We start from the raw sequence: 25,765 nt of genomic DNA on the forward strand, positions 1-25,765 counted from the left end.
AACCTCGAGAACCACTATTCCCAGGTTTTTATATTAAGACCTCTGCTTAATATAACTAAGACCCAGTCTTAGTACCTAAGTTCCAACTCAGGTTTTTTACGTTTTCTTTTTTTTTTTTTTTATCACATAACCTTATTACATCTAAATATGAAAAATAATAAAAACACATATATACAAAATTATATTACCGTTATTCAGATGAAAACTCGAATCCTCAATTCTCCTTACTATGTTCTTTTAAAAACCGTCATTCCACACCTCGTCCCTCCGTCTGACTGGCCTCTTTTTAACGGTAATTTAACCGGAGGTCTTTGAATTAAGTGAGTATTTTGATGACTCACCCCGTGCACGGTGTACAGTCCTCGGGTGGACGAGGGTCTGGAAATATTGGTTTCCGGCTTCGAAGGACCAAGATGTTAGAAGAATTTTCCATACTTATCAATAATGGTTCAAGTTTTCATCCCAATAAGAGTTTTATTCTCATCGATGAGGAGACAAGTCGAAATCAGCAGTTGTCTGCCTTCATTACATAAGCATAGGTTTATATACACATATACCAACTGAAAACCGTTTGTGGCTTTCCTGTCATATGAAATGTCTTATACCTCAAAATGAGATTAGGTCAGTTGAAATCCAACCGACTTACACACTTAAGAATATAACATATTTAACCTTTTGTTAGCTAAAGCATTTTCTGAGAACCCTGTATGCACATTTAATATCTATTACATGAAGTAACAATAAATTTAAAATAAGACTTTTCTAACAGTAGGTGAAGCCACTTCCCCCCGGTAGGAATGTACGCACTCTACAGTCCCCTGATCAAGTACAGGCTGGACCCGGCAGAATGCCATAGGGGGAGGCCACCATGATCAGGGATGTTAGGAAGGGAAGGAGTTAAGGAGTTAGGGGTGTGATTAGGAGGGGGCGTATGTGAGGGGGGCGAGGTCAGTTTACTTAAGTGTAGGAGAGGGGAAGGCGTCGCCATCTTTAGTAACAGCACAGGGAAGCTTGTCCCACCCTCCCTCCCAAAATGTTGTGTTCGTCTGTGTTGGTTATTTTGGTATTTCGCTTTGTTGCTCGTTGTTTTTGTTTTTCTGCAGGTACCGGAGGATGCTGTGGAACAGTTTTGCAATGTCGCAGCAGTTGTATGGCGGATTGGGGGTCCTTGGAGTTGGTGGTAAATTACTGTGGGGGGGGGATTCATAGGGGGTATGGTCCCTCCCCAATTTATTATGGTTGGTAGTCTGGTCAATTTGGGCTCCTGCTGGGTGGTGTCCCGAGGAGTGGTCAATTTGGGCTCCCGCTGGGTGGTGTCCCGGGGAGTGGTTGCGGTTGAGGTCAGCCAACTGCAGGTATAACGGTGCCCCTGAGCCAGTAGGGTGACGGCTGGGAGTAAAATACTATGCAGGTGGGCTGTTTCGTGACAGACTTTTGTAGCTCCAAGGACTCCCCTTCCATTGTTATTATTATTTGTAAATTGTTGTTCTTGATGTTTGTTTGTAAATAAAATGGCTGCTGTGGCCAAATTTATCCAACCCAAGTGTCTGAGTCTTATTAGAGGGACAAGGGGTTTGGGAAAAGGTATGGCCATTAATGGGGAAGGTGAGTAGGTGAAGCCACTTCCCCCCGGTAGGAATGTACGCACTCTACAGTCCCCTGATCATGTGGTGACAGAGCCTCTTTAACTGTCATCGTTAGCATAATGTATCTTTAGTTCTATCGAATAACATTTATATTATAACACAATATAAAGTATTTTATAGTTACTAATGTGTTTTTTTGTGTTTTTTTAGAGGTTTGGTTGTTGGTCTTCGTCGGATTTGAGGACTACTTCGATGACTGCGTCATTATTTTCAATAAATTGGTTAACATGGGTTGTGTTGGGGGTTTTATTTAATATGAAATGGGAGGCATAAGGAGGTACAGTAAAGACCCCATGCACTAGAGCCCCATTACAGCTGTGTACAAAATGGAGCTATAAGACCATGAGGTTGAGGCCTGACACTCTTGATACAAAAGTCCAGGAGCTTAAAGGAACAGTGTCATGGCAAATAATTTTTTTATATGTTAAAGATGTTAGTGCTGTAATAAAAACGTTTATATTCATTTGTGTGTTTGTGTTTTACTGTTTCTTATTTTTACACTTTTTCTTCCCTATGGGGGCTGCCATTTTTTGTTCCATTTCTGTGTGTGTCGATTAACGACACACACAGACATGGAGTACGGCAGCCACAGTCCCATAGGGACTGTGAACGGCTCCCGTCCCATTCACGTCCGTGTACGGCATCTGTGTGGGAACTGCGCATGCGCCGCTCCCACACAGTTGCGGTTGAGGTCAGCCAACTGCAGGTATAACGGTGCCCCTGAGCCAGTAGGGTGACGGCTGGGAGTAAAATACTATGCAGGTGGGCTGTTTCGTGACAGACTTTTGTAGCTCCAAGGACTCCCCTTCCATTGTTATTATTATTTGTAAATTGTTGTTCTTGATGTTTGTTTGTAAATAAAATGGCTGCTGTGGCCAAATTTATCCAACCCAAGTGTCTGAGTCTTATTAGAGGGACAAGGGGTTTGGGAAAAGGTATGGCCATTAATGGGGAAGGTGAGTAGGTGAAGCCACTTCCCCCCGGTAGGAATGTACGCACTCTACAGTCCCCTGATCATGTGGTGACAGAGCCTCTTTAACTGTCATCGTTAGCATAATGTATCTTTAGTTCTATCGAATAACATTTATATTATAACACAATATAAAGTATTTTACAGTTACTAATGTGTTTTTTTGTGTTTTTTTAGAGGTTTGGTTGTTGGTCTTCGTCGGATTTGAGGACTACTTCGATGACTGCGTCATTATTTTCAATAAATTGGTTAACATGGGTTGTGTTGGGGGTTTTATTTAATATGAAATGGGAGGCATAAGGAGGTACAGTAAAGACCCCATGCACTAGAGCCCCATTACAGCTGTGTACAAAATGGAGCTATAAGACCATGAGGTTGAGGCCTGACACTCTTGATACAAAAGTCCAGGAGCTTAAAGGAACAGTGTCATGGCAAATAATTTTTTTATATGTTAAAGATGTTAGTGCTGTAATAAAAATGTTTATATTCATTTGTGTGTTTGTGTTTTACTGTTTCTTATTTTTACACTTTTTCTTCCCTATGGGGGCTGCCATTTTTTGTTCCATTTCTGTGTGTGTCGATTAACGACACACACAGACATGGAGTACGGCAGCCACAGTCCCATAGGGACTGTGAACGGCTCCCGTCCCATTCACGTCCGTGTACGGCATCTGTGTGGGAACTGCGCATGCGCCGCTCCCACACAGACCTATTCGAAATTGGCGCCGTCCGGCGCCATTTTCCTGTGGACCGGAAGTCGCGGCCGGACTGTAATATTACTACTTCCGGTCGCGGCTTCCGGACTTGTGCACATGGAACAGCGACAGCAAAGGGAGCGGACGGGCCCGAGGGAGCCGCGGCGGCAGGAGCAGGTAAGACATTTCAATGTATGTTAGTGTTTGTGTGTGTTTACTACTGTATGTAAACCTACTACACTGTGGGTTACCTCAAAAAATGGCGACACACAGTGTAGGAGGTTAAACCTTTCAAACCCCTCGTTTATCCCGGCACTAGCCAGGATAAAGGAGGGGGGGATGCTGAGAGCTCACTAGAGCGAGGGCTTTTAACCCAATGTTGCAATGCTGCAACATTGGGAACAGCTCCATCTAGTGACCAAAAATGGGTAGTATTATAAATTAGAAATAATTTATAATATTTCCTGGACTCGTGCAAAAAAAAAAAAAAAATTTGAACAATGTTTAATCACCCACACACTAAATGTTTAATTTTTTAAAAAAAAACATGTTTTTAGGGCAACACCATGCCTTTAAAGGGTTGTCCCAAGTTGACTCAAATTATTTATTTTTTTACACATTCTAAGCAGGAAATGAATTTTAAAACATTTGCTGTTAAAAAATGTTAAAAATTCATTTCCTAAGTGCCTTTTTTTTACACTTTACAAGTGCTGGTTATCTTTTCTAAAAAGGGGCGTGAGCGGCTTGATGTCAATCAAGCCGCTCCGCTCTGCAGTGTGCGCGCTCCCGATGTTGCTAGATACTGTAGTTCTAGCAACATCGGGAGAATGTTCGTCTCAAGCGGGCACGGTAAGCCCGATTGAGGCGAACTTACCGTGAATGTCATCAACCCTACACTACACTACACTACACTACACTACATTCACCCCGTTTCGGCAAACAACTTCTCTATCCCCCCCTGTCACTACATGTAATTTGTGTATCCGTCGCACCGATGCTGCAGCACCGGTGCTGCATCAGCACCGGTGCTGCATCAGCACCCGGCGAACAACTAAAAATATATAAAAAAAATAAACTCAAGACGTTCTAACGGCGCTCTGAACGGTCCCGTCACTTGCCATCTTCCTTCTTCTTGGCGCCGCTCGCATTCATAGTAACAGTGCGTTGTGGCGCAGATGACGTAATCATATCAGGCCCACGTGATTACGTCATCTGCGCCCACCGCTATGTTATTGTGAATGGGAGCAGTAAGACGAAAAGTGACGGGACCGTTCAGCTCTTCGTGGGAACGTCTTAGGTGAGTTTATTTTTGTATGTATGTTGTCATGTATGTATGTATGTATGTATGCATGTGTATATGTGCATGTAGGTATGTTGTCATGTATGTATGTTGTCATGTATGTATGTGTATATGTGCATGTATGTTTTCTTGTATGTATGTCGTCATGTATGTATGTATGTTGTCATGTTTGTATGTGTATATGTGCATGTATGTTTTCATGTATGTATGTTTGCATGTATGTATGCATGTATGTTTGCATGTATATTTGCATGTATGTATGTTTTCTTGTATGTATGTTGGCATGTTTGTATGTGTATATGTGCATGTATGTTTGCATGTATGTATGTTTGCATGTATGTATGTTTGTATGTATGTTGTCATGTATGTTATGTTTGTATGTGTATATGTGCATGTATGTGTATATGTGCATGTATGTTTGAATGTATGTATGTTTGCATGTATGTATGTTTGTATGTATGTTGTCATGTATGTATGTTGTCATGTTTGAATGTGTATATCTGCATGTATGTGTATATGTGCATGTATGTTTGAATGTATGTATGTTTGCATGTATGTTTTCATGTATGTATATATGTGCATGTTTGTATGTATGGTTGCATGCAAGTATGTATGTTTGCATGTATGTATGTTTGCATGTATGTATGTTTGCTTGTATGTATGTTTTCTTGTATGTATGTTTGCTTGTATGTATGTTTGCTTGTATATATGTTTGCTTGTATGTATGTTTGCTTGTATGTATGTTTGTTTGTATGTATGTTTTCTTGTATGTATGTTTGCTTGTATGTATGTATGTTTGCTTTTATGTATCTTTGCTTGTATGTATGTATGTATGTATGTATGTATGTTTGCATGTATGTATGTTTGCTTGTATGTATGTATGTATGTTTGCTTGTATGTATGTATGTATGTTTGCTTGTATGTATGTATGTTTGCTTGTATGTATGTATCTTTTCTTGTATGTATGTATGTTTGCTTGTATGTATGTATGTTTGCTTGTATGTATGTATGTATGTTTGCTTGTATGTATGTATGTTTGCTTGTATGTATGTATGTATGTTTGCTTGTATGTATGTTGTCATGTTTGTATGTATGTTGTCATGTTTGTATGTGTATATGTGCATGTATGTATGTTTTCAAGTATGTATGTTTGCATGTATGTTTGCAGGTATGTTGTCATGTATGTATGTTGTCATGTTTGTATGTGTATATGTGCATGTATGTGTATATGTGCATGCATGTTTGAATGTATGTATGTATGTTTTCATGTATGTATATATGTGCATGTTTGTATGTATGGTCGCATGCAAGTATGTATGTTTGCATGTATGTATGTTTGCATGTATGTATGTTTGCATGTATGTATGCTTGCATGTATGTTTGCTTGTATGTATGTTTGCTTGTATGTATGTTGTCATGTTTGTATGTGTATATGTGCATGTATGTTTGCATGTATGTATGTTTTCAAGTATGTATGTTTTCATGTATGTATGTTTGCATGTATGTTTGCATGTATGTTGTCATGTATGTATGTTGTCATGTTTGTATGTGTATATGTGCATGTATGTGTATATGTGCATGCATGTTTGCATTTATGTATGTTTGCATGTATGTATGTTTGCATGTATGTTATCATGTATGTATATATGTGCATGTTTGTATGTATGGTTGCATGCAAGTATGTATCTAAGCCAACTTTGCGGCAGGCTTCTATACATGGTATAACAGTCAGTATCACACATGAAACTGAAACTAAGGCTGTTTTATTTTATTTTTTATATATAGATTTTTTTTTACAGGTTTGGTGTTTGGACTACGTCGGTTTCGAGGACTACTTAGATGACGCTTTTTTTTTCATCAATAAAATGGTTAATGAGGGTTGTGTTGGGGGGTGCTTTATTTCAATAAAATATTTTATCTATATCTTTGTCTTTTCTTTTCAAATTTTATTACTACCACTTTAGTAATGGCCGCTGTCTGAGTGACAAGGTCCATTACTAAGGGGAGGCTTAGTGTTAGCCGGTACAGAGGCTAACACTAAACACCATTATTACCACGGTACCCACCACCACCAGGGGTGCCGGGAAGAGCTGGCTAAGATCCAGTACCCGATCATCTGTTGTGATGGTCGGGCTCTGGGGCGGCCGCAGGCTGGTATTATGAGGCTGGGAAGGGCCAAAAACAGTGGACCTTCCCACCCTTGTAATGCTAGGCTGCTGCTGCTGTGTTGTATCTGGCTGGTTATAAAAAATGGGGGGGACCCTACGTCACTTTCTACTTACCACTATGTTATATGGAATTTGCCTAGAAATAAATTACAATTAGAAACTGTCCAACTAGATATGACTGGTCCTCCATACAAGAGGCCTATGATCCCATCAGTCCGCACTACAAAATATTGGGTAACTCCTGAGGATGAACTGTAAGTCTATGTCACTGTACATATATATATATATATATATATATATATATATGTACTCTCTAATCTGCATGTTAGAAGCTCATATATAACATGTCAATGGAAATGCTCCATTACAATGTCTGTAGATAAGTGAGTCCACATCTATGTATACATAGTCATTGAATCTGGTTTGCTGATAATGGATGGAACAGTAGAGTAATGAATACCCTTGTTTCTATTGTATCACCCCCTTTCCATGTAGACTGCGCTTGTGAGCAGGGCCCACTCTCCTTATATTTATACTGTAACATTGTAACTTATTAGAATTGTATGTCACTGTACCCTGTAATTTATTGTACAGCGCTGTGGAAAATGTTGGTGCTTTATAGGTAATATTATTATCATTTATAATATAATTATAAAGAAAGCGCATAGATAGGCGCAGTAATAATATACATTATACAATCAATGCCATCTCCCCACTTTACTACACAATGCTGCCCGAGGTCAGGGGGGCTCTAGACTTCATACAGGTTGTGTCCATGGTGCTTCCTATAGAGCTGGGATATGGGTGTCCTACTAAGGATATATTATTGGGTGTGATCGCCCCCACCAGCTGATCGGCGATGTTTGTAAGTTATTCATGTAAACCACATGTCATTGCAATATCTATGTTGTTTTTATTTGACTGACATTTATTAAAGCATTATGGGAAGAACATATATATTTCAAAAGGTTTGAATATGGAAACCAAGTGGATAAAGTGAAGAGATCATACAGCTGGTATGTGGTTGGCATATAACTGGCATATGATTGGTCACTCCCTGGCACCTGCCCGGAATGTTATGATTTGAATTTTCTGCTCGGCCTACAGATCAGTTGATCAGTTGGTTGGAAACAACTGCAGCGTCTTGTTATATACAAGAAGCGATTCATAGATATTTGAGGGCACATTTTGGTTTTTTGGGGAGTTTTTTTGCTGTTTTTTATTCCAGGATTACACCATACTTTCCTGATCATCTACTGGTAAGTGCAGATCTTTACACACCACACACACTACACACAGGACAGTATATACACAGTACACAAGGTATAAGACGACGGGCGTGACCTGGTCGGTGGATTGATATTTTCAGGGGCCATGTCATTTACTGATCAGTTTTGTAATTCTTAACCCCTTGTGGACATAACCCATTTTTTCAAATCTGACATGTGTCACTTTATATGGTAATACATTTGCAATGGTTTTACTTAAGTGATTCTGACTGTGATTGGTTTCTCGTGACACATTGTACTTGTATGTTAGTGGAAAAATTTGGTCGATAAATTCAGTATTTATTTGTAAAAAAAAACACCAACATTTTGAGGAAATTAGTTAAAATTTGCATATTTCTAAATTTAAATGTATCTGCTTTTAAGACAGATAGTAATAGCACACAAAATAGTTACTAGTTAACATTTTTTTAGAAAATCAATTTTAATATAGAAAATTGTTTAACACAGAAGGTTTTACCAAAGACACGCAACTCAAAATGTACTGCCCAGGTTCTGCAGTTTTTAGAAATATCCCATATGTGACCCTAGTGCGCCACATGACTGAAATACTGGCCTCAGAAGCAAAGGAGCACCTAGTGGATTTTGGGGCCTCCTTTTTATTAGAATATATTTTAAACACTATGTCAGGTTTGAGGAGGTCTTGTAGTGCCAAAACATAGGAACAACCCCAAAAAGAGACCATTTTGGAAATTACACCCCCAAAGAATGTATCTAGGGGTATAGTGAACAATTTGACCCCGCAGGTTTTTTGATAAATGTATTTGGAATTAGGTTGTGTAAATCAAAATTGAAATTTGTTCTCATAAAATATAGATTTAGCTACAATTTTTACATTTAAATAAGGAATAAAGGCGAAAAAGCACCCCAACATTTGTGAAGAAATTTCTCCCGAAATTGCCTGGACGTATGACAGGGCTCAGAATTGAAAGAGTACCATGCCCATTTGAGTCTTATTTTGGTGAATTTAACTGCATTGGCCCACAAGTGCAGGGCTTTGAGGTCAAATACTGAAACAAACCCCCAGAAGTGACGCCATTTTGGAAACTACACCCCTCAAGGCATTTTTTGAGTGGTGTAGTGAGCATTTTCACACCAGAGGTGTTTTTTTTATTAGAAATTAGATAATAACATGCAGATGTGTGGCAAGTGTCACACTGATAAATGGTGCCCGATTTTAACCCCTTTTTGGAACACACGCTGCACATTTTGTGTCTACATTTTCTGAGAGCCAGAACTTTTTTATTTTTCATTAACTGAGCTCTGTGAGGGCTTATTTTTTTGCGGGACAATCTGTAGTTTTCATTGTTACCATTTTGGGGTACATGCAACTTTTTGATCATTTTTTTGTGAAACAGGGTGACTAAAAACATAAAAAAAATTTATTCTTTTTTATTTATTTTAATATTCTTTTTTTTTTTACGCCGTGCATCATGCATTATAAATGACATATTGAAATTATTTTGCGGGTCGCTACCATTATGGCGACACCAAATCGATATAGTTTTTTTAATATTTTACAGTGTTTTACAGCTATAACTTATTTTTGCGTCAAAAAGGCTGTGTAAGGGCTTGCTTTTTGCGGGACGAGCGGTTGTTTATATTAGTACCATTTTGTGGTACATGCGACTTTTTGATCATTTTATCAAAAAATTTCTGGGAAGGCGAGGTGATCAAAAAAGTGTGACTTATTTTTTACGGTGTTCACCGTGCAGGAATTTTTTTATAGTTGGGGTCGTTACGGACGCGGCAATACCAAATATGTATACTTTTTTAATGTTTTCAGTTTTTTCCTGTAATATAAGTTTTATTATGGGAAAAAAAAATGCATTTCTTGTTTATGTAACGTGAAACTTTTTTTTTTTTTTAGTCAACATTTTTAGTAACTTTTTTTTTGTCCCACTAGAGGACTTGAAGGCCTGAAGCCCTGATTGCTATTCTAATATACTGCAGTACACACGTAATGCAGTGTATTAGGGCACATTCAGACGTGGCGGGATTGCTGTTGAATTCTGCTGCGGACAGTCCGCAGTTAAATTCTGCAGCAGCCGTTTTTTACATGTCTTTCTATACATTTTGAGGAAATTTAGCTCAGACGTTGCAGAAAATAAGTGTGTGGAAATTGGACTGCGGTGCAGATACTTCCCTCCGCAGCATGCTCATTCCATTGCGGAGAAGAAGCTGACTTTCACTGCGGATCTCAGCATTTGCATTGCAAAGGTTGAAATCTGCAGCAAGTCTGCTGTGATATCCACAACGTCTGAATTACCTGTCAAATATGAAAATGTTGCTGCAAATTCGCAAAGAATCTGCAGCAACATTTTCTGCGGAAAAATTCTGCCACGTCTGATCGTGGCCTTAGAGCTGTCAGTCATACACTGACAGCAAGCTTATTAGGTCCCATCTCTTGGGCAGGCTGGGTCTAATAGGCTTCTCTACTTGGCAACCAGGAGGCAATTGTTAGGCCTCCGGTTGCCATAACAACCATAATCGCGTCACAGCAGTGTCGATGGAGTACAAACCATCGAAATGCTGTGGTCGCAATTGACAGCAGCATTTAGGGGGTTAATCGGCGAGGGTTGGACAACAGTCCAGTTCCTGCCGTTACCGCAGTGTTTCAGCTGTGGTATACAGATGACACCCGCTGGTGATGGAGCGGGCTTAGCTTCTGAGCCTGCTCCATCACCGTCAAGGACAGTTATGCGACAATGCGCTAACCCCTTGGCGGCAGCGACGTAAATGTACGTGACATGTAAAAGGGTTAATAACATATCTTCTATTTTCCTACATATATGGGGGTCACAGAAAATTTGTACAAATATTAGGTTGGGTTAGAAAGAAAATCACATTTTTATACTGAGTTAAAGTCTCCTAATATGTCTCACGCCTTACAATGGTGACTTTGGAACAGATTATCTGAAAAGTTACGCAACTTTTTATTATGTAAAAAGAAAACAAATTGCTTATAGTCATAGCTGGAGGCTGGGCATTACCTGGCACTTGTACCCGCTTAGCATTTTAGAATTTGAACTGGCAGACTATTTGGGCCTCTGTAGATTTCCACTGCAGCAGTCCTATTCATTCAGTTCTGTGCACATGACCCGTAAATACTGTGCGGGAGAAGAATTTATTAAGACTGGCATTCCAGTCCTAATGGGAAACAAGCGGAGTAAGATGCAACAAATTTCTTAAGAGGCGCATGCTAGATTTACGCTATAATTTACGCCAGTTTCGGGAACAAATAATAATAAATGCGTCGGGCCATGGTTTTTTTTAAAAAAAAGTGTCAAGGGTGACGAAAACGGCCCAACAGTCGAAATTTTTGTCACTTTTGAGCCGTTTACGATTTTTCTACGCCAGATAACAGGCGTAGAAAAGTTGTTCAATTCCTCCTATGTTTTTACATGTGATAATAAAAAGATAATAGTTCTAGAAAATGCTACTAGTACTATTTCTATTCCTAGCCACACCACACATGGATCCTGCGGCAGGGTTGTTGGTGGAGTGATAGTTCAGATCTACCAAGTCTACACAGAACTTTATTCTTTTACAAGTGAGTGTCATGAAGAGAGACTGAAGACCCGACTGTAATGTAGAAGATGAAGCTCCAGATCTTAGTGCTCAGTGTAGGAATGACTCCCTCCTTGCTCTCCACATATAAGAACACTACATATTTCTCCATGTGTAAATATCTTTATATACTATCTGTGTGTTCAGCAGCCAGTGACACACGGACTGCCCGCTAGAGCAGAAGACATGGAGCGCCGGCAAGAGAAAGAAGGCACCGGCGACATGAGTACCATGATGGCATCAGCACTGCTGGCCGGCTTCACTATAAGGGTATGTTCACACGTTGTGTAAACACTGCGGATTATATGCCACGTATTTCATTGTGTAAAATACACAGAATAATACAGTAGCAGCAAAGTGGATGAGATGTAACCAAATCTCATCCACATGTTGCGTAAAAAATCCACCAAAAAACTCTGAAATTGACCTGTGGTGCGGTTTTTTCAATCCCCAGCATGTGAATCTGCTTTGGATCCGCTGCTTTTCTGTTGTGGGTTTTTCCCATTGAATTCAATTTTTGCGGCGGAAACAATGGGATTCCGTTACAAAATTTGCAATTCAGAAAAAAGAAAAAGCTTTTTGTCGTTTAAAATGAATAATAAGGTTTATACTTACCACCCAGGTGCTGTCATAGCGACTCATTCTTTTATTGTCCGTCCAGGCCGGGCTCCTGTAGTGACGTTTTATCCCATGTGACTGCTGCAGAGGTCACATGGGCTGTAGCTTCATCCCAGGAGGCCGCACTGCAAGGACAACACAGGGAACGCGTCGCCATAACTACGGAGAACGGGCTAAGTATAAGTGTTTTTTTTTCTGCAGTGGACATTACGCCTGAAAAACTGCACCACAATTTGGTGTGTTTTTTCGGCCGATATTCCCTGCAGGTTCCAGGGCGGATATGCTATGCACTTTTACGCAGCGTATCCGCCCTGTCTGAACATGGCCTTACTGTCAGTGTCTTTTATTACTTCATTTTCAATGTATAGTTTATATAACCAAACTAATTAATTGGTGTAGAAAAGCTGTTGAATTTCACCCTATGTTTTTACATGTGACAATAAAAAGATAATAGAAATAGTACTAGTAGCATTTTCTAGAACTATCCACACCACACATGGATCCTGCGGCAGGGTTGTTGGTGGAGATATAGTACAGCTCTGCCAGGTCTGCACAGAACTTTATTCTTTTACAAGTGACTGTCATGAAGAGAGACTGAAGACCCGACTGTAATGCAGAAGATGAAGCTCCAGATCTTACACCTCATGCACACGACCGAGTGTGCCGCCCGAGTCCCGTCAGTGATCCGAGGAAAGATAGGACATGGCCGTCTATCTATCCTCGGATCGGAGACTCCGACCATTTTTCATGGACCCGATTCACCTATTATAGTGAATGGGTCCGTGAAGACTATCGGGTGTCACTCGGATCCTGTCAAAAACGGCCTGAGTGGCACAACGGTCGTGTGCATGAGCATTTAGTGCCCAATGTGGGAACGACTCCCTCCTTGCACTCCACATATAAGAACACTACATATTTCTCCATGTGTAAATATCTTTATATACTATCTGTGTTTTCAGAAGCCAGTGACACACGGACTGCCCGCTAGAGCAGAAGACATGGAGCACCGGCAAGAGAAAGATGGAACCATGGACGTACCTACCATGATGGCATCAGCACTGCTGGCCTGCTTCACCAATACTGTCAGTGTCAGGGTCTTTTATGTCTGCATTTCAGTGTATAGTTTATATATATTGCAGCACCGGACACTTTATCACTGACCACATACCACATCAGTATAGTAAGGCAGTCCTAAATGAGAAATTCACTTCTACCCTACATATTGTTCCAAATATTAGCCGTTCCACTGATCACGGAGTACTTTTATATGTAAGTATTCCAGTGTACGCTGCCCTTTACATTCTATAGTATCCTATACTGCAAAATATGAAGAAGAGAAGGACAGAATTATGTAAACCATGTCCTGGAGAAAACAAAACTCCACCATGTCCCTCCATTTCTCCGCAGCCATGAAGGAATAGATCAGCTCTGGTAATGCCAGTGACATCAGTATAATGTTCTGTATCCTAAGAGAATCATCTCACGGTTACAGCTTTATTCTTTATATCATTCCTTACACTAGATTCATACCGGTTACATTTATATTTTATCCATTATAAAATAATATCATATGTTCAGTATAATAAGGAAACCAGCACTTTCTGCAACTTTTATCAGGGCCGGTGTGAGGTGCCTGGGCAGTAAATCTGGTGGGTGCCCATCATAATTCTAATTTTACGGGCACATGACAACTTTTTCTATAAGGGTAATCTGTATAGAAATGCATTTGTTGTCAGTCGTTTTATACCAGATAAAGCTCAGCACATGTAGTACAGGTTTCTATAGGAGCTAGTCTATATAGACATGTACTGAGCTCTATGTGATATAAAATGATGGACAGAACATATACATTTCTACACAGACCAGTCCTTATAGAAACTGGCATATGATAAACCTTTTTCTACAAAGGGAAATCCGTGTAGAATTGAATGCACTTCTTGTGCAATATTGTAAATGACATATAAAACCTCTTACATGTTCTGAGTGGTCTATGTGATATAAATGGTGCCATTTCTACACAGACTAGCCCCTATAGAAAGTGGCAAGTGCGAAACTGGTCTATCATATACCATTTTTTCTACAGGGGCTAGTCTGCAGAAATGCCCAGGTTTTCAACCATATAATACTGAATAGAGAGCCATAATATCTAGTCATAATGGGACGTAAGCGATTTGTGTATTGGAGCCAGGGCAGGGGCTAGTCTACCTTCCCACAGAATCAGAGCGCCTCCTGTTGTGTCTGTGACTCCTCCGAGTTTATCTCCTGCTGCCCGGCAGAGAATGAATGGCTCCTGTCTGCCCAGTTCTGTCCTATGCCTCTGGCAGTGCGTGCCACCCTCCGCCAGCCCTTACAGTAAAGTCCCTAGCCACCCTGTGCCACTAAAGCTGAGATCTGTGTTGTAGCCGATGATATGACTGTTGCAGTATTTGCAGCTTTCAACAGCACTCAGACATTGTGGGAGAATCAAACTGGTTTTACTTGGGACAAACAGCAACCAACATCAGTAACAATATCAAGATGGAGAATACAAGAGATAACATACACATCACCACTAGAGGAGCTACACATAGATAATAACTAATAGTTAACAGAGCGCCATCTACTGTCAGTTCAAGATCGTTCCTCCAGCATTAAGCTGCAGATGTTGTAATATTCCAACAATGACGTCATTTCATTGGCTTAGAAAACAACACAGATCTTCACCTAACTCCAGCTGCCTGTCCTGCAGAGAATGAATGGCTCCTGAAAGTCCAGTTCTTTTCTGTGCCTCTGGCAGTACATGCCACCCTCCGCCAGCCCTTACAGTAAAGTCCCTAGCCACCCCTGCACCGCTAAGGCTGAGATCTGTGTTGTAGCCAGACATGACGTTATTACATTGGCCTAGCACAGCAACACAGAGCTCCTCCTAACTCCTGCTGCCTGTCCTGCAGAGAATGAATGGCTCCTGCCTGTCCAGTTCTTTTCTGTGCCTCTGACAGTATATGCCACCCTCCGCCAGCCCTTACAGTAAAGTCCCTAGCCACCCCTGCACCGCTAAGGCTGAGACCTGTGTTGTAGCCGATGACATGACGCCATTACATTGGCCTAGCACAGTAACACAGAGCTCCTCCTAATCCATGCTGCACAAAGATGAAGAGAACACATGGGGGAGATGATGGTGCAGCTGGGGGAGGGCTGACGTTGATGGAAGTGCTCCCAGCCTCCCCTGCAGGCTGCAGTTGTGACTTTTACTAGCACTGTGCCTGTGGCCCTCATCATTTAAAGGGGTTTGCCTATCAGGGACATTTATGTCATATCCACAGGATATGTCATAAATATCAGATAGATGCGGGTCCATTGCTGGGTCTACACAGTGGACAGTGGTAAGGGGGTCCTGTGCAACTGCAACCGCTGCGAATACTATAGCTACACCACTAGGTGTGGATTGATATTTTTAGAATTCTCTTGGAATGTCTCTAAAATTTTAATTAATGGAAATGAATCAAGTTTTAATTCATTAATTATAAAACATTTGTTAAGTTAAAAAAGAAAACTAAATACAAACTGTTCTATTGTAGCCTCCACCACTCCACGTTATGGCGCACATCCTGAAGAAAGCCGAGGACTATGTAAGTTATATCAGCAGATGATCCTATTATTACACAGAACATCTGTAAGTCCACAGAAATAAACCTAACCAGAATAAATTTCAACCCTACACACACACTATATATGTATATATATATATATATATATATACACATATATATATATATATATATATATATATATATATATATATATATACATTATATGTATAAATATATACACACATATATACATGTGTATATGTATATATATATATATATGTGTATGTATGTATATATACATATATAATATGTGTGTGTGTGTGTGTGTGTGTGTGTGTGTGTGTGTGTGTGTGTGTGTGTGTGTGTGTGTGTGTGTGTGTGTATATGTATATATATATGTATATATATATATGTATGTATGTATGTATATAGCCCACTCCAAAATACGAGACAGCACTCCAGTTGTAGTGAAAAATAGGATCACTTTAATCACCCCTTGCAACGTTTCTGCCCTACTCCATGGGGCCTTTCTCATTGCATACACACACATATATACACACACACTATATATATATATATTTTTACTTTTTGAGATACAGCTGTTCTGTATCCTGTATTGCAGCTGTATTGTGCGCTAAGACCTGAATCTGTATGGTCCATGGGAATGACAGGTTTAGTGCAAGCGGGTCCTGTGTGTCTGACACGCGGGATACACCTGTGATCGATCTAAGTTATGAACCTGACGGACACAGGACCTGACAGGTACAGGATTCAGCGTAAGATACAGCCGCTCTGTATACAGCATACAGAGCAGCTGTATCTTAAAAAGTAAAAATAATTTTTAATAAAAACTAATTATAAAGTTGCACAAAACACACTGATTGACTTTATTTATTTTGTTTTTTAAAAAAAACATTCCTTTTGAAAGGCTTTATACAATGTTATCTTTCTAGTTCTCCAAGGATCTACAAGTGGAGGAATTTACCATGGAGAAGGTAAGAGCCTCATTTCTTCGAAAATCATAAAATCTTCTTAACCATGGAAAAGCGACGTAGCGGAGTACAGGCTCATAGATTCTCTATCAAGCTCGTACTTCGCTACATCAATTTCCGAAAAAAGCCGAATAGAAACTACGCGGCTAAGCGCTCACACAAGCGCTTCTGCCGCTTTGTTTTAGCTATTGGTGGGGGTCTCAATGCTCGAACCCCCACCAATTAAAACATCTGACATGTCACTATGACATGTCAGGAGTTTGTTGAATATTTAGGTACACTTTAATTTTCCAGGAACTTCTCTAGAGCTGCACTAGATCAAAACGACAATGATCAATTTATTTTAAGTATTCTCTTCATTTTATTTACAGATGAGAGACAAAGGACTGAAGATCACCGAGTACTATGTAAGTGATATCAACAGACCATCCTATTAACACACAGAATATCTGTAGAGATACATTTATAGTTAGGTCCAGAACTATTTGGACAGTGACACAATCTTCATTCATGATTTGCGCTCTGCATGCTTTACATTCGATTTGAAATGAAATAACTGAGATGCAATTGAAGTGTAGACTTTCAGGTTTAATTCAAGGGGTTGAACAAAAATATCCTGTGAAACGTTTAGGAATTGCAACCATTTTTCTAAACAGACTCCTCATTTCAGGGGCTCAAAGGTAATTGGACAAATTAACCTAACCATAAATAAAATGTTTTTTGTTAAATACTTTGTAGAGAATCCTTTGCAGGCAATGACTGCCTGAAGTCTGGAACGCATGGACATCACCAAACGCTGGGTTTCCTCCTTTGTGACGCTTTGCCAGGCCTTTACTGCAGCGGTCTTCAGTTGTTGCTTGTTTGTGGGTCTTCCTGCCTTAAGTTTTCACTTAAGCAAGTGAAATGCATGCTCGATAGGGATGAGATCTGGTGATTGACTTGGCCATTGCAGAATATTGCACTTCTTTGTCTTAAAAAACTCCTGGGTTGCTTTCGCAGTAAGTTTTGGATCATTGTCCATCTGTAATGTGAAGCGATGTCCAATCAACCTTGCTGCATTTGGTTGAATCTGAGCAGAAAGTATATCCCTGAACAATACAGAATTCATCCGGCTGCTTCTGTCTTCAGTCACATGATCAAAAAAACACTAGTGACCCAGTGCCTTTGGCAGCCATGCATGCCCATGCCATCACACTGCCTCCACCATGTTTTACAGAGGATGTGGTGTGCTTTTGATCATGAGCCGTTCCAAGCCTTCTCCATACTTTCTTCCTCCCATCATTCTGGTACAGGTTGATCTTAGTTTCATCTGTCCATAGAATGCTGTCCCAGAACTGGGCTGGCTTCTTTACATGTTGTTTGGCAAAGTCTAATCTGGCCTTTCTATTTTTGAGGGTGATTAATGGTTTGTACCTGTTGGTGAACCCTCTGTATTTGCTCTCATGAAGTCTTCTCTGTATGGTAGACTTAGATACTGATACACCTACTTCCAGGAGAGTGTACTTCACAGGGTAGATGTTGTGGAGGGGTTTTTCTTCACCAGGGAAAGGATTTTGTGGACGTCCAGGCTTTTTGGAGTTCACGACATCACCAGTACGCTCTTTTTTTCAAGAATGTACCAAGCTGTTGATTTGGCCACTCCTAATATTTGTGCTATCTCTCTGATGGTTTTCTTCATTTTTGTCTGCCTAACGGTCTGTTTAACTTGCATTAAGAGCTCCTTTGACCTCATGTTGTGGGTTCACAGCAACTTCTTCCAAATGCAAATACCACACCTGAATCAACTCCAGACCTTTTATTTGCTTAATTGATGATGGATTAACGAGGGAATAGCGCATGCTGCCCATTAAATAACTTTTGAGATAGTTGTCCAATTACCTATGGTCCCTTGAAAAAGAGGCAGCTACATATTAAAGAGCTGTAATTCCTAAACCCTTCCTCAAATTCGGATGTGAATACACTCTAATTAAAGCTGAGAGTCTGCACTTTAAGCCCATATTGATTATATAACTGTATATTCAATATGTTTTGGTAAACAGCTAAAATGCCAAAACTTCTGTCACCGCCAAATAATTCTGGACCTGACTGTATATATCACATAGAAGCCTCTATTCCATGACTGAGGGATGATAGAGTTCGGTCCTAGTAAACCCTTCTAAACCCCCTACTGAGGCCAACCACCCAATCCCATCCTTGTACTCCTATTTCCCTCAATAAGGACAGACTCATGGTTTTATAAGGTTGGCCACAGCAGCCATTTTATTGACAAACAATAACTAATAAAAATATTACCATCAAATATAAATAATCAACATTATCAAAATTAATAACAAACATTCCGAGGAAAGAGATCCTTGGAGCTAAGTAGGGTATCTGCTCAGCGACTAATAAGTGCAGTATTTACCCCCAGCCGATTCCCCACAGCTCAGTTGCAGCGTATACAACTGCAGATAGCCAATTATTCAACCTTGCTCCCCGGGACACCACCCAGCAGGGGCCCAAAAATAGCCAGAGCCTCCATATTGCATAATTTGGGAAGTACCATACCCACGATGAGTTCCTCCCCCACCAATTTAACACCATCTCCAAGGACCTCCAACCTGCCAACCACTGCCATGACAAATAAAACATCACCGAAACGCAGCATAACAAAACAATAAAACAAATAGTGAGGGTGGGCGGAAAACTTCACCTGCGTGTGCTTCTCCTCCTAATGGCGCAGGCACTGCCTTCGTGCCACTATAATCCTCAGGCAACGCCCCATAACCTCTCTCCTCCTATTACCCCGGTCATGTGGCCTCCTTCTATGTTCTGCGGCCCGGGTTGGACTTTCTTTCCAACAGCTGAAAAGTAGATTTATGACGGTACCTGTTTTTACCAGCACAAATCCCCCCTCCCCCACCACAGATATATAAAAGAATTATAAGAAAATTATATGGTAGAATTATATTTTATTTCTTTCCTTGTATAAGGATAAAGATGCAGAAGAAGATGCTGAGGACGGGGTAAGAGCCTCACTGTTACTATTACTAGATAGACATGACATATAACCCTCAACCACAGCACAGAATAACATTAACCAGTTCAGGACCGGGCTATTTTGCGCCTTCAGGACCAGACACCATTAAGCCCTTTTTAGCACGTGTTAGTTAAATGGCTATAACTTTTTATTTGTTGGGCTGACGACGTGATTTTTGCGACATTTTTTCCGTAGACAATGCAGGTTTCTTTTTTTATCGTTTTTATACGCACCTTTTTTGCTAATTTAGAATTTTTATTCATAAAGTTTGAAAATAATAGTAAAAAAATAAGCTTTCTTAAGTTTCAGCTATTTTTTTTGGTAATAACATAGTTTTACCCTAAAATAGACCTTTTATTTGTGATCGTCATTGTCTACCGGAAATTATAATATATTACATGTCTATATTAGGGTAATTGGGTCAGTACTAGCGTTACAAAAATGATTGGCGGGGGGGACGGGTTTTTTTGGGGTGGGTATTTTATGTGTATTTATTATTAAAAAATTTTTGCACTTGACTTTACTATTTTTTATTACTATGGTCTGTCCCTCAAAGGTCAAAAAAGACCTTTGGGGAACTTTACATATTTTTTCCTTTCTTTTACACCATGTCTTTCCACTGTAACTGGGGCTGCACAGCAGTTACAGGGGAAATCAGCCCTCTCATAGTGACGATTGTCACTAATAGGGCTGTGCTTGGTCTTGTAAGACCCAGCAGCAGTCTGTCAGTAACGGCACCCGGCGATCATGTGACCAGTCACATGAACACCGGGAGGAATAGAGAAAGCGCCGCTGCTGCTGTCTCTATTCCTAGACACAGCATTCATTGAGCGCTGTGTACAAGTCATCAGAGAAGACAGAAGCAGCGAAAGCTGCTTCTATCCTCTCCTCAGGGTCCCCGGCAGTCACTGACAGCCGGAGACCCGACATTCAGCTGCCCGATCGCGCAGGCAGCAAGTTAAAACCTGAGCCGTAAAAAGTCTATGGCTCGGGTTTTAAGGACCCTTACCGCTGGCCGTAAAAACACAGCCAGCGGTCGGGAACCAGTTAAACATCTCAGAGCCCAACAAGAGGGTCTATAGTTCGGCAGAATATCGTTCAGAAGGAGTTTTCCATAGATAAATCTACATGCGGGATCATTCAGTACTGACAGCAGAGTGTGAGAAGGAATCTGAAATGGGTGGACATGGTATTCACAAGAAAAATAGGAGATTATATATAACATTATTATATAACCCAGAAAAACGAATTCTTCCCTGTTCTGTTGTAGCCGATCTACATGAAGCTGGACGACGGCATGATGATCCCAGAAGATGTAAGTGATGTCAGCAGATAATGGTATTACTTCATGAGGATCCACAACTTCTCTACATATTAACCTGACATTAAATTCTTTATATTCACATTATAATAAACCAGAAACCTAGTTATTACTGGAAATAGCGCTCACAATGTCTCTGACAGATTCCTTACATATATCACACTCATTCTGAACATTATCTGTTACATTTCAATGTGTAGTTTTGGGTTTCATAGACTCCCCACCTTATAGACGGGCCGGCCTCAGATTTAACCTTTCCCGTCGCTGTACTGTCTTTTTATGTCGGTACAGGGTATTTAAAAATGGCGCATGCTTTGAAGCCCAGCTGGCGCCATAGCTTCTGGGTCTCTGTTGTGTTACACACCAGGGACCCAGTGGCAATGCTTGCTATCACAGACATCTCTGATTTCAAGCATTTAACCCCTCAGATCAGGGGCGTAACTAGGAAAGACTGGGCCCCACAGCAAACTTTTGACTGGGGCCCCCCCTCCGCTGGGTATCACACAACCGCCCCCTTGTAGATAGTGCCTCCCTATAGATTCCACCACACAGCGCCCCCCTATAGATAGCACCATACACAGCCCCCTGTAGATAGCGCCATACACAGCCCCCTGTAGATAATGACTTACAGACCCAAATCCCCCCTATAGATAACGCCATATAGACCCCCTGTAGATAACGCCATACAGACCCCGCTGTAGATAACGCCATATAGCCCCCCCCAAAAAAAAACGGCCTATAGTTTGTCCTACAAAAGAGATGGGATAGGATAGGGGAAACATGTGTTATTGCTGGCAGCGATAAGGAGAACGGGGGACCGAAATTCCCCCGAAGTTCTCCATGACAAACCTCGGGGCTTCCGGCGTCTGCGCAGTTCAATAAAAATGAAAGGAGCGCTAGTCACGCATGCGCAAGTAATTTCTATGGAGCTGCAGACAGACCCCGGAAGTCCGAGGTTTGTCATGGAGAACTTCGGGGGACTTTCGGTCCACCGTTCTAATTATCGCTGGCCGTCCCAGCGATCACACATGTATCCCCTATCCTGTGGATAGGGGATGCATGTCTTTTGTAGGAAAAACTCCTTCAGTGGCGTCACACTGTAGCAGCCATAGCAGCTGCTAACGGAGCCTCCGGCCATGGGGGGGGCCCGTGCCGGCGGGTGGCACGGGCCCCCTCATGCTGCGGGCCCCGTAGCAGCCGCTACGGCTGCTATAGCGGTAGTTACGCCACTGCCTCAGTTGCTGGGGTCAGATGTGACCACCGGCATCTGAAGGGTTTTTCACTTTCCGTTTGTGGCTGGTCACCGTCTCCCATGTGGTGAGATCGCGGGAGCCGGTGTGTTCCTATAGTAGCCAGGAAGCTTGTAAACGCTCCCAGTCCTGCTATAGGAAGATTTGCACTGATGCAATCAAGCAATGCACTGATCTGATTTGCAATAGATTTCAATACTGTTAGTGCAGTCTGTGGCATAAGCGATCTAATGATCGCAGGTTCAAGTCCCCTAAGGGGGCTAAAAAAATTAAATTTCAAAATATAAAAATTAAAATCACCCCCCTTTTCCTAGATCACATATAAAAATAAATACACAAATAAACAAACACATTAGTTATTCCAACGTCCAAAATGCCCGAACCATAAAAAAAATACAAATATTTACCCTATATGGTGAACGCTGTAGCTTTAAAGAAAGATCAAAATGGCCGAGTTAAACCAGACTTCAAAATTAATTGAGAACCCTGACACCTAAATTAATTAAAGGGGTTTTTTCTATGATGGATATTTATGACAGGTCTACAAGATATGTCATAAATGTCAGCTAGGTGCGGGTCCTACCTCTGGGACCTGCACCTTTCTCTAGAACGGGGCCCCCTAAACCCCGTTCTACCTTTTTCTGCTCCTGCTGCCTTCCGGCCACTTCCTGACTATTTGGTTGGGACTCACGGAAAAAGCGTAGCTCGCTGAGCTACAGTGCATCCGTAAGTCCCATAGTAGTGAATGGCAGTTATGGAAGCAACGTAGCATGCGAGCTACGCTGTTTCTGTAACTACCACTCATTTCTATGGGACTTACGAGAACAGCGTAGCTCAGCGAGCTATGCTGATTTCTTCTTCAGGGTCGGAAATCTCCAGCTTCAGTCACTAAACAGAGCGGTAGAACGGGGTTTAGGGGGCCCTGCTCTAGAGAAAGGTGATGGTCCAAGAAGAGGGACCCGCATCTATCTGACATTTATGACATATTCTGTAGATATCAGAAAAAAGGAGATTTTTGAAGCAGCACTAGTCCCGAGTATGGTGCGGTGCACGCTGTCAAGCCAGGCAAACCAACTCCAGCACGATGTATATCCAAAGAAGTAGTAGGACAACAGCACACGTCTTCAAATCATCAAAGTGGTTTTATTGTCAAGACATCCACAAACGACAAGCAACGTTTCGACCCATAGTGAGTGAAGGGTCAAAGACAAAGACCCTTCACTCACTATGGGTCGAAACGTTGCTTGTCGTTTGTGGATGTCTTGACAATAAAACCACTTTGATGATTTGAAGACGTGTGCTGTTGTCCTACTACTTCTTTGGATATTCTGTAGATATGTCATAAATGTCTCTGATGGGAAAACCCCTTTAAGACCCCTAAATAAATTCCAAAAACCAGACCAGGACCCCAGGTAATTCAGAACCCTGACCAAGCCCAAAAATTTATTCAGACCCCTAGGCTGACGCAAATATAAATTCAGACCTAACCCAAACTAAATTTAGATCCCAAAACACACCAAAAATAAAGTCAGACCACAAACCAGACCACTGCATTTACTTTTTCTTCTTTGCCGGGTCGTCTTCACCTCCAGGCTCTGCGGCACTAGGCTCGGATACTGCCCAGCATCAGAAACTTGCGTTCAGCACTGGACACAGGGAAAAAGTGCTGCGGCGCTCAGGAGTGAAATGCGAGTGCAAAGCGATAAGTGATAGTGGCTGTTATATAGTGAATTTGATTTGCATAGCTGAATAAATAAGCTTCTGATTCTCTCTACTGTAGAAGTTTTTATTTTGCTATCTTTGAGATATTAGTATAAATAGCTCAGCGTTCTGCACGTTTATAAAATGGACTGAATAATTTCCTAATATATTTTTATTATGGGAATCGCTTCCTTAATTAGCAATTGCCACTCCCATAAACCTACAGAAATGGCACTATTAATACCCACACAACCCGTAGGTGCTGTTTATGGACGATTTTAATTCATTAAAATTGCTTAGAATACTTAGAATATTCTTCAATATAATAATGTTGGAAATCTGGGTTACAACTAAGATGGCTGAATTACAGATCCCTCTGAATAGATCACCCAATTTTCCTAGACACCTGCATGGTAATTCTGAATAGCATACACTACATACAAAGTATACATTACACACACCATAGACTACACATACACACACACTTATCAGTTTTTCTGTTCTACTTTGCGGTGCTTGGGTGCAGTAATTTAATCATATGATTGATATCACTAAAGGTTCTGCAGTCCTCCTAGTTGTAGTTTAGTCAGACACTGGAAGCTTGTCAAGAGTAAGACTGCAGGCAGAAGGAATAGTGCATGGAGGCAGCCTCTATGTTAGCAGTAACATTTACTGGGGAGTGGTGACGCGACATGTGCAGCTGCACACCCCTACAGAAATACATTAGGGTAACCCTGCATACATAGCTGTTATTACTGTTTGGGCTCTAGAATCTTTACACATGGGGGAGTTCAGTGTACAGACCATACAGTCTTTGAAATTACTTCATTTTGTTCACAGGAGCCAACAATGGAGATTACACCTGAAAGAACCATTCATCTGTCTGAAGAGGAAGAAACACGAAGCTGCGCCTGGTTCTGCATTCCAGCAGCCATGATTCTCAGAAGAGCAAGGGCCAGGATTGTGTCTTTCTTCATGAGAGGAGTAAGGGAATCTGCGGTCTGAGAGGCATGTGGGGTCAGGGAGGCAGGGCGGGCATCTGGGGTCAGGGAGGCAGTGTTGGCATCTGGGGTCAGGGAGGCAGGGCGGTCATCTGGGGTCAGGGAGGCAGGGCGGTCATCTGGGGTCAGGGAGGCAGGGCGGTCAACTGGGGTCAGGGAGGCAGGGCGGGCATCGGGAAGGAAATCTGGCGTCGGAGAGGGCGTCTAGAAAGGCGTCAGGCGTCGGAGAGGGCATCTAGAAAGGCGTCAGACGACGGAGAGGGCGTCTAGAAAGGCGTCAGGCGTCGGAGAGGGCGTCTAGAAAGGCGTCAGGCGACGGAGAGGGCGTCTAGAAAGGCGTCAGGCGACGGAGAGGGCGTCTAGAAAGGCGTCAGGCGATGGAGAGGGCATCTAGAAAGGCGTCAGGCGACGGAGAGGGCGTCTAGAAAGGCGTCAGGCGACAGAGAGGGAGTCTAGAAAGGCGTCAGGCGACGGAGAGGGCGTCTAGAAAGGCGTCAGGCGACGGAGAGGGCGTCTAGAAAGGCGTCAAGCGACGGGGAGGGCGTCTAGAAAGGCGTCAGGAGAGGGCGTCTAGAAAGGCGTCAGGTGACGGAGAGGGCGTCTAGAAAGGCGTCAGGCGACGGAGAGGGCGTCTAGAAAGGCGTCAGGCGACGGAGAGG

At 41.7% G+C, this 25,765-nt stretch overlaps 1 long non-coding RNA gene across 1 annotated transcript; it reads left to right on the plus strand.

The window, feature by feature from the left end:
• Positions 1-19,779: 19,779 nt before the first annotated feature.
• LOC142741057 (uncharacterized) lies at positions 19,780-25,137 on the plus strand. Its single transcript, XR_012880983.1, has 3 exons — positions 19,780-19,819; positions 21,104-21,148; positions 24,946-25,137. It is a non-coding gene; the product is annotated as an uncharacterized LOC142741057 (long non-coding RNA).
• The last annotated feature ends 628 nt before the right edge of the window (positions 25,138-25,765 follow it).

The sequence above is a fragment of the Rhinoderma darwinii genome, chromosome 2 (assembly GCF_050947455.1).
Source record: "Rhinoderma darwinii isolate aRhiDar2 chromosome 2, aRhiDar2.hap1, whole genome shotgun sequence".
Taxonomy (NCBI): domain Eukaryota; kingdom Metazoa; phylum Chordata; class Amphibia; order Anura; family Rhinodermatidae; genus Rhinoderma; species Rhinoderma darwinii.